An 8,930-nucleotide genomic window follows, 5' to 3' on the forward strand; every position below is an offset into this window, starting at 1 on the left:
GTGCGATTCAGTGGCGGGGACGCGGCCAGCCCCGTCTACGATCACGAGCCCATGCAGGTAGGGCGAGATCGGCTTTCCAGGGAGGAGAAGGAGAGGCCGAGGTCCCTGGGCCTATGCCTTTACTGCGGGGGAGCCGGACATCAAGCCCATACCTGTCCGGTAAAAGGCCAGGCCCGTTAGTACGTATGAGGCTACTATCGGGTGGGATCTCTGCCGAGAAGACCTCATCACCATCATCACCATCATCTACGCTCCTCCCGCTAAGGCTGCGGTGGTCAGCACAGACCCACCACTGTCAAGCACTACTGGACTGGGCAGAAGGTAACTTCATGGATAGCACATTAGCACACAAACTCCACATTCCCCTCAGACCCCTTCCGCACCACATCATGGTTCACGCCCTCACTGGACAGCAACTCCCTACCATCTCATACATTACTGAAGACATCACACTCATCACATCTGACAATCACTCCGAGACCATCTCCTTTCACATCCTTGACTCTCCCCTGGCACCCATTGTCCTCGGGCACCCTTGGCTCCTCCTCCATAACCCCAAAATAGACTGGTCCTCTAATTCCATTTTGTCCTGGTGTAAAAAGTGTCATGAGTCTTGATTGGTGTCTGCCTGTCCGTCTGTGTCTGTGTTACAGGAGGAGGTGGTGGATTTGTCTAACGTGCCCGCTGAGTACCTCAATCTGAAGTAAGTGTTCAGTAAGTCTCGTGCTGCTTCTCTTCCTCTGCATCGTCCTTACGACTGTGCAATAGATTTACTGTCAGGTAAGTCTTCGCCTAAGGGCAAACTTTATTCACTTTCTGTTCCAGAGAGGGAGGCTATGGAGAAATATATTTCTGATTCTCTAGCTTCTAAATTCATCCACCCTTCCTCTTCTCCTGCGGGGGCGGGGTTCTTTTTTGTGGGAAAGAAGCACGGATCACTGCGACCTTGCATTGATTACCGGGGACTGAACAACATCACGGTTAAGAATACTTACCCTTTGCCATTGATGTCTTCGGCCTTCGAGAGGTTGCAGGGAGCGTCAATTTTCACAAAACTGGACTTACGCAATGTGTATCATTTGGTTCGGATCAGGGAGGGGGATGAATGGAAGACCGCTTTTAACACCCAGAGAGGGCACTTTAAATATTTGGTCATTCCCAACTTCAGCCAACTAGCCGTACCTCTGACCGCCTTGACCTCCGCCAAGACTGCGTTCAGGTGGTCAGACACAGCTGAGGCTGTGTTTGCCAAACTGAAGAGCCGTTTCATTTCAGCCCCTATTCTGATTACCCCTGACCCTACACATCAGTTCGTGGTGGAGGTCGATGCGTCAGAGGTGGGGGTAGGAGCGGTGTTATCACAACGTTCTCCCTTAGATGACAAGGTTTATCCTTGCGTGTATTTTTCATATTGTTTATCTCCTGCAGAACGAAATTACGATATTGGTAACCGAGAATTGTTGGCAGTTAAGATGGCATTGGAGGAATGGCGACACTGGTTACAAGGATCGGGGGTTCCTTTGATAGTATGGACTGACCACAAGAATTTAGAGTACATTAGCACCGCCAAAAGGTTGAACTCCAGGCAGGCTCGATGGGCACTTTTTTTCGGACGTTTTGACTTTACTATTTCGTACCGCCCGGGTTCCAAAAATATCAAACCCGATTCTTTGTCACATATTTTTGACCATTCCGAATGCCCGTCTACTCCCGAGTGTATTTTTCCTGAGACATTAGTGGTCTCCACTCTCACATGGGAGATCAAATTGAAGGTCAGAACGGTCTTAGAAGGGGTAACGCCTCCGCCTGGGTGCCCACCGAACCGCTTATTTGAGACGGAGGGATTAGGGTCTAACGTTATCCAGTGGAGACATTGCTCTAATGTGGCTTGCCATCCAGGAGTTAACCGTACTAGATTTTTAGTCAAGCAACGATTCTGGTGGCTACTTATGGCTCGCGACATTCACAATTTTGTTTTGGCTTGCTCAGTTTGTGCCACTGGTAAGACTTCCAATTGGCCCCCTGATGGGTTACTCCAAACGCTGCCGGTCCCTTCGAGACCCTGGTCCCACATCGCACTAGATTTTATTACAGCCCTCCCAGGGCAACACGGTTGTTTTAACCGTGGTGGACCGGTTCTCGAAGGCAGCCCACTTTATTCCCTTGCCCAAGTTGCCCTCAGCCAAGGAGACAGTGTTGACCATCGTAGACCACGTCTTTCATTTACATGGCCTCCCGTAAGACGTGGTTTCCGACAGGGATCCCCAATTTGTGTCTAATTTTTGGCGAGAATTCTGTAAATTACTGGGAGCGACTGTAAGTCTGTCCTCAGGGTTTCACCCCCAGAGCAATGGTCAAACCGAGAGAGCCAACCAAGATTTGGAAAGGGTGTTGCGATGTTTGGTCTCAAAGAATCCTTCCTCCTGGAGCCAATAATTGTCTTTGGTGGAGGTTTTTTTTTTGGTGTAGTGTAGGTTACCGGCCACCTATTTTTCCCAGTATGGAATCCGAAGTGGCGGTCCCCTCCATTCATGCCTTCGTCCAGAGGTGTCACCGCACTTGATAAAACATGATAAAAGTGGCTGTTTGTTTGCATGCTTTGTTAAATATTTAAATTCAAAAGCATCAATGTTTTACTACAAAATAAGTGATGCATTGATCATAATTAATTAATTAATTTATCAGAACTCATTTTTAACGCTGAAGCGTTATAAAAATAACCTGCTTATTCAGTTGAGTCTGTTACTGTTTATTTGTAGCCACATTTAGAATGATTGATAATATCTCTATTTTTAATAAGAGCTCCTGAACAAAATCCATTATTAATTTTTTATGACATAGGATACATGGAGCTAAACTCTCGAGATGAGACTTATGACAGATAATATAAGTTACTAAATAAATACTGAAATGATTGTGACAGAGAATAAGAAGCTGATGTCTGATTTCTTCAGGTGGTCATACAATGTTTACTATGGTAATGTTAATGCCAAGCGTGCACAATCTTTTGCATCGTTTATAAATATTTCTGCCTTGTATGGTGATTATAATCAGTGTTGGGGAGTAACTCGTTACATATAACAGCATTATGTAATTTAATTACAAAATAAATGTAACTGTAATCAGTTACAGTTACTAAGAAAAAATGAGTAATTTATAGTTTCTTATGAAAATTAACGATTACAAAGGAGATTACATTTGAATATTTACAAACATCCACATACAGCTTATTTCTTTCCCAAATTGCACTAAGACATATGGCCCGTAATCTCCGTGAACCCGAAAAACACAGTCTTGTTTGTAGAATCCAGTCATAAAAATGGAATTCAACCTTACGCGGACGGAATGTGCCACATTTTGGGCAAATAAATCAAAAGTAGGTCAGTACACTTGAATCAAAACGCGATATGGGTGTGTCTGTGAATATTAAGTTGCAAAATGACAATCTATGATTCCTACACGTTCTGTTTGTCTGTGGAAACCAGGCGCTGACTGGCCATCGGGAGAACCGGGACAATTCCCGGTGGCCTGGCAGACGATTTGGCCCTCTATTTTAATATTGTTATTGTATAATTGCATGCTGAATGTACTTAAGCAATTATTTCCGAATATGCCATGCGATAATTAAATCTCTAATAAATCATGAATCGGTTAGTCGTGACTACAATCCTTTGGCTCACACACCTCCGCCAAACTGCTTGGATCAGACTCTGAGTAATCAATGCGAGAGAGAGAGAATGAGTGAACTGTGGATGAACACAGCTGGTTTCATTTACTACACATACAAGTTTCAATTACTACAGGCTTACTAAAGCTTGCAATGTTTTCAGTCTCTGCCGCCTCAATATATGAGTACATGAACACAAACATAGTCTCTAGAACTGCTGTGAGTCACTTCGTGAGCATTTTACTTATTTTGAGAAACTATCATCATATCATATACAAAAATACAGCAGTGTTTAAAAAGACACCAATGTTTCAGGAGTTTAGTACACAGAATAGGACACATGCTTAGATAACCTTATTTGAGTTGATGTACAGTATATGCTTTTATATTTTTATTAACAATTTTTTCCCCAAACCATTGTTAGATGCAGTGTTTCCTGTAGTTATGCAAAGATTCGGTTTCAAAAACAGTATCTATCAACTATTTCTTTTGATTTTTAATCTCCATTGAACTTCAGATAAATCTCTAAGTAAAAGGCAATACTAAAGTCTAATTGTGTTGGATGTGTTCAAATGTGATCATCTTAATTCAAGTGATGAAGGATGGTGAAAGTCTAACAGTATTGAGCACTACTTTAAGGTTGAACGTGAATGGTGTTAAAGTTTGAAAATGATTAACAGTTGCAAATAAACATTCATTAGAAATTAAGAAAAGTAATCAAAAAGTACTCAAAAGAAATTAGTTACTTTGATAAAGTAAAGTAATTAAAAAAAGTTATACTAATATTACATTTTAAATAGGGAAACTTGTAATCTGTAACCTATTAAATTTCCAAAGTAACCTTCCCAATACTGATTATAATCCACAACGGATCAAGTTATTTCAAACACTTGCTACTGAATGAAAGTGAGTTTTGAGCTCAACTTATTTTAAAAATCTTTAATGCTGGTGTTATAGCTGTTAGCTTTCTGAAATGATCCATGGTGCTGACGCTCTCCAGACATGGAGAAACTCCGCCTTTGTTCATAACCACTCCTCTAGAACCAGTTGGCCCGCTTTGGCCCAAGGTTTTCGTCGGGCCAAAAAACCCTGGCAGTTGGCCCAGAGGAAGCCCCGACGAGGCACGATCAAGCCCCGGAAGTGACAGTGGAAATGCGACTGTCCCTGGCATGCATTAGCACACCCGCTTTTAGCCGACAGTGGAAACGTGGCTAGTCATCGAGCATTTCTCTGCGGCTCAAATGTGTGGCATTTTCTCCAGTTCAGATGCACACCACCCCTTTTCAATGGCATGGTTCCATCACTGACACTTCCTTGAAATGCCCATTTTGAGATAGTAAGTTCACAGCCTGCTCGCAAAAGGAGCCAAAGAGCAAGTCACTCTGAGCAGGTTATACAGCCATAAAAGACGCATACTTTCATAATCAGATTGCACTGCACCACAGATGCTTCCTGAGATTTGCTTTTGAGGACATGGCATACCAGTACTTAGTGCTCCCTTTCAGGATGACTTTAGCCATAAGTGCATAAATGCATAAGTGCGGTGCTTTCCCCTCCCAAAGTGAGTGGTATGCGCACTCTAAACTGGATGATTGGTTGTTTTTAGCAGATTCAAGAGATGATCTTGTCAGTCATATGGATGCGCTGCTTTGCCATCTGGAGTCACTAGAGTTGCGTGTGAATATGCAGAAGACTGTGTTCACCCCCAGTCAGTCTACAACATATCTGGGTGTATCTTTCGACTCAGTGGGGATGCAAGCTCAACTGAATCACCTCTCTCAAGAGTGCATAATGACAATTTCATCAGCTCTGTGCAGCTTCATCACTTCGGGAGGGTTGAGGTGGATCTGTTCATGACAAGCAAGAACACATACTGCCCACTGTTCTTTTTGGTTTCTCACTCCCTGCTGATGGGAAGCGCTATGAAGTTGCGCTGCATTATGCATTACCCCCTGTGAAGAGTTTGCCTCTGGTTTTATGTAAAAGCAGGCAAGAGAGAGCATCACCGATCCTCAAACTGGCCAAATAAAAATTGTACCTCAGGGAGAAATGGGTGGCTCCCCCTTGGCGAATCTTCCTCAAAGGGACCTGCTGTCTCAAGCAAATGGCTCTATATGGCACTCCAGCCTGGAGCTGGCTGTGGAGTGTTCATGTGTGGCTGCTAAAGGGGTTCCTAGAGGAGCTAAGTGCCCTGCCTCCCCGTACCAAACTCAAGATAATATGAACTGCCACTGGAGGAGTTTTTTGTTTTTTTCTTTATAACATAGACTAAAGGCAAGAGCAAGAGTGCTATTTTTTTTGCCAAATATCAGCACAATTACACGTGGGATATTCATTTACACAACAGTTTGAGAGGTTACTAATTCTCAATTCGTTCATAAAGTGTTTGCTTCGTTCATAAAGCAGTTTGAAGGAATCTCTAATTCATTTAGCTATATCTAGCATATTTAGTTCCAAATATAACAATTTTTTTTTTTTTTGTTTTCCTCAAACAGTATTCATATTTCTATGTTCAAAATACCCATTTTAAAACATTAACCTCATAATTATTTTATGAAATTGTAATTGCAGTGGACAAGGATTTTGTTGATACTAGTTTAATCTGATATTTACTTAAAAAGTGAGTGAAGTGAAGTGACATACAGCCAAGTATGGTGACCCATACTCAGAATTTGTGCTCTGCTTTTAACCCATCTAAAGTGCACACACACAGAAGTGAACACACACCTGGAGCAGTGGGCAGACATTTATGCTGCAGTGCCCGGGGGGCAGTTGGGGGTTCAGTGCCTTGATCAAGGGCACCTCAGTCATGGTATAGCCAGCCCAAGACTCGAACCAACAACCCTAGGGTTAGGAGTCAAACTACTTCCCAAACTTCTTAGCTACATGTGTTAAATACTTAATGGTCATTTGGTATTTTAATGAGAATACATGAGCGCTCGCGATCACCACATATACATACATCATTTACTGTGCAAAATACATGCCAACCAGTGTTGGGGGTAACGAATTAGAAGTAACACGAGTTACATAATCAGATTACTTTTTTCAAGTAACTAGTAATGTAATGCATTACTTTTTAAAAGAAAATATCTAAAAAAAAGTAATGAGAGTTACTTTGTTTTCCCATTTATTGACTGACAAGTCTCCTGTCCCCATATTGGGAGAAATCGCAAGTACAGAAGCATTGTGTGCATGTGTTCATTAATTATCCACTCTCAAAAACAGATTTAGTATTCATCAAAATTAATTAAATCATTGAAATGCAAACTCAGAATATGATGCAAACCTGAAATAATTAATTATGTTAAATAACACAAATGTTTCTAATCCCATTTTATTAACCAGTGTCTTTGCTGCTGACCTTTGATGATCCACTTCAACCATACTGTACTAATAAGAAAAAATGACTTTAGATAAACTAACAACTGTGCTTCTTGCTTTTTTGTCATTGCTTAAGAGTGTTCTTTTCACACCTTTTTCTCCTTTTGTCAGGCAAAAGGAAGGAGGACTCATATGCAATTAAAAATAAAGGGAGCGTTAATTCCGAATGAAGCCAGCAGGAAGTGAAACACCAATGTCAGATGAATGAAGTGGTGTAGTGATCCCTGAACACACATCCACCGAGACAGAAGGCTGAGAGGAATAACTGGAAATGTTCAGTCTAGCACCCCAATCCGGCCTCACTGTCTGTCTATGAAATTTGAATTCCTCGCCTGAGGATCCTGGAAACAGTGCAGAAGTATAAAGAGGACAATGAAAAACTCAGAATGCACACAGCACAAAACACATAAGACATTCCCACACTGAACAAAGATAAAGACAGGAAATATATAGGGAGTGGGAATGAGTAACAGGTGCGAACTGATGTAGAGTGCAGTGCGTAATTGCTCCACCCATGAGGATTATAGTGACAGGACCAAAACAATCCCCACATGCAAATGAAAGTGTCAGCACCCAGGTGAACGGCAAAAAGGAGTCGGGGAGGTAACGTTCGTGACAGAACCACCCCCAGGGATGCCTCCTGGCATCTCTGGAAGACTCACCATGACACCAATGGAATTGTTCTATGAGATCACAGTCCAGTATGTCACGAGCCGGATTCCAGCATCACTCCTCCGGACCATTACCCTCCCAGTCTACCAGATACTGGTGACCCCTACCCCTCCATCTCACATCGAGGAGCCGTCATACCGGGTAGAAGGGAGACCCCTCGATGAGTCTTTAGATAGAAAAAATGGCATCAGATTCTCGAAAGGGAAATAATGGGGGCTGGTAGCCTAAACAGCACTGGAAGGGTGATAAACCCATAGACAAGATCGGAAGCGAGTTATGTGCATACTCGACTATGGCTAATTTAGAACTCCAAGTCAATGGTTCTACTGACGCCAAACAGCGCAGGATCCTCCCTAAGTCCCATGTCCCTAAGACCATTAGTCTGTAGATTTACCAAAGGATGTGCTCACTGTCACCCCCAGTTGCCGACCAAACTCTGTCCAAAACCTGGATATAAATTGGGGACCCCTGTCAGAGACTACGTCCACCGGGAGGCCATGAATCTGGAAGACATGTTCTAAGACAATGGCCGCTGTTTCCCTCACTGAAGGTAATTTAGGTAGGGGAATAAAATAAACCACCTTCGAGAACCGGTCTACCACAGTGAGGACCAGGGCTTTACTATCAGAAGGGGGTAGGCCTGTGACAAAGTCCAAAGTAATGTGGGACCAAGGTCTTGAAGGGATAGGCAGCTGTCAGAGAAGCCCTACTGGGGGACGATTGGAGCCTTTACTCATCGGGCAGGCTAACACAAACTCACGAGTGTCCCGCACCACTGACATTCACCAAAACTGTTGCTTAATCAGCTAAATAATATGAGCAGCTCCCAGGTGGCAAGCTAGTCTAGAAGAATGGCCTAACTGAAGAATGCTAGTTCAAACTGACCTAGGTACAAGCAACCGACCCTCTAGGCATCCGGCAGATATGGTGATGCCGTCAAGTGTCTCGCATACTCTGGATTCCACCTCCCAGGTGACTGCCGCAACCATCCGGCTGGGTCTACAACTATATGGTGAGTCCAATCAATATGGATTGTGCTCAGTAAGCCATGTGTGCCCCAGAACTACTGAAGTGGAGAGAGAGTGAATAAGGAGAAATCTCCTCAATGTGATTGCCAGATGTGGTCAAGTAAACGAGTCCAGTGACAGTTGTGATCTTGGTGAGCAGAGTTCTACAAAGTGTACTGGTAGAGATAGCTTCGGCTAGA

Source organism: Carassius auratus, chromosome 36, assembly GCF_003368295.1.
Source record: "Carassius auratus strain Wakin chromosome 36, ASM336829v1, whole genome shotgun sequence".
Taxonomy (NCBI): domain Eukaryota; kingdom Metazoa; phylum Chordata; class Actinopteri; order Cypriniformes; family Cyprinidae; genus Carassius; species Carassius auratus.